This window comes from Heterodontus francisci, chromosome 28, assembly GCF_036365525.1.
Source record: "Heterodontus francisci isolate sHetFra1 chromosome 28, sHetFra1.hap1, whole genome shotgun sequence".
NCBI lineage: Eukaryota > Metazoa > Chordata > Chondrichthyes > Heterodontiformes > Heterodontidae > Heterodontus > Heterodontus francisci.
Genome location: NC_090398.1, coordinates 60,100,415 through 60,101,613, shown reverse-complemented (window position 1 = coordinate 60,101,613; position 1,199 = coordinate 60,100,415). Strand labels below are relative to the sequence as shown.

The 1,199-nt window shown below is 40.5% G+C and overlaps 1 non-coding gene across 1 annotated transcript; it reads left to right on the top strand.

Annotated features, from left to right (window-relative positions):
- Window positions 1–503: 503 nt before the first annotated feature.
- trnat-cgu (transfer RNA threonine (anticodon CGU)) lies at window positions 504–575 on the top strand. The gene has a single exon. It is a non-coding gene; the product is annotated as a tRNA-Thr (tRNA).
- The last annotated feature ends 624 nt before the right edge of the window (window positions 576–1,199 follow it).

Below are 1,199 nucleotides of genomic sequence, written 5' to 3'. Positions count from 1 at the left end.
CCTCGGCTTGGTTCTGTCCAGTGACCTTTTCAAAGGTACAGGCAAAGATTTCTCCATCATTGCTTTGGTTTACTGTGGCCCCCATATAATAATCTGATATCTGTCAAGGCTTAGTACACAATTTATAAGAATCTGACGGTTAAAATAACCTGAGTTTACTCTACACAACTTGCATTGAAAGTTTCATCTACAACTCTCCATGAGGTGCCGTACAGATTATATTACATAACTTCCTGTGATGATGCACATAGTCTATTTATATAATCTGCCCAGTAACAACCCAATGTCCACTCTTATATTATTGTACAGATGTGAGAAAAGCTGAGGATGAGAATGGAACGTCTGAATGAAGATTTCATGATGCTGATGATGTAAATGAGGCTGATCTGTTTCCCATTCCACAATCCCTCTTTATTTCTGTGCATGTTTCTCGATGCTGTTTCAACCAAACTGAAAAAGAATCACAAATCCTCCTCTGGAGCCTCAGGTGTCCATTAACAAAAGGCATGGTGGCCAAGTGGTAAGGCGTCAGTCTCGTAAACTGAAGATCACGGTTTTAATCCCCGTCCGTGCCTTATGATTAGTTTCTCACTTTAAATGTGATGTTTCCAGAAAAGATGTCCGTTGCATTTGTTTTGGCCATCTGGAAATCAGTGTGATGTTACACTTTATCCTGAACACTGGGAAGAACATGAGGAGCAGCCACATGGTCCCTCGAGCCTTCTCTGCCATTGATAGAGTGAAAATAACTGAGGTCCAAGCACTGAACCTTATTACTGTGCATTTGCTTGATATTTAACAGAGCTATTCTATTAATCCCACATCCCACACTCCTGTCCTTTCCCCCATTGCCCTGTTATATTTTCCATGTCAGGTATGTATCCAATTCCATTCAGAGTTAACATTGAATCTGCTTCCACTGACCTTTCAGGATTGCATTCCAGACCAGAGCAACACACTGCTGAAAAAACAATCTCCTCATCACAACTCTAATTCTTTTGTCAATTACTTTAAATGTGTTTCCTCTGGTTACTGACCCTTCTGTCACTGGCAACACTTTCTCCTTCTTCACTCTATCAAAACTCTTCAGGATTTGCATTTCCTGCTGCCTTTGCTGATATAACAAGGCTGAGCACACATCACCAAAAGGAATATGATTGGTTCTGAATCACATTTATCTTTCCTGTCAATCTGATGTG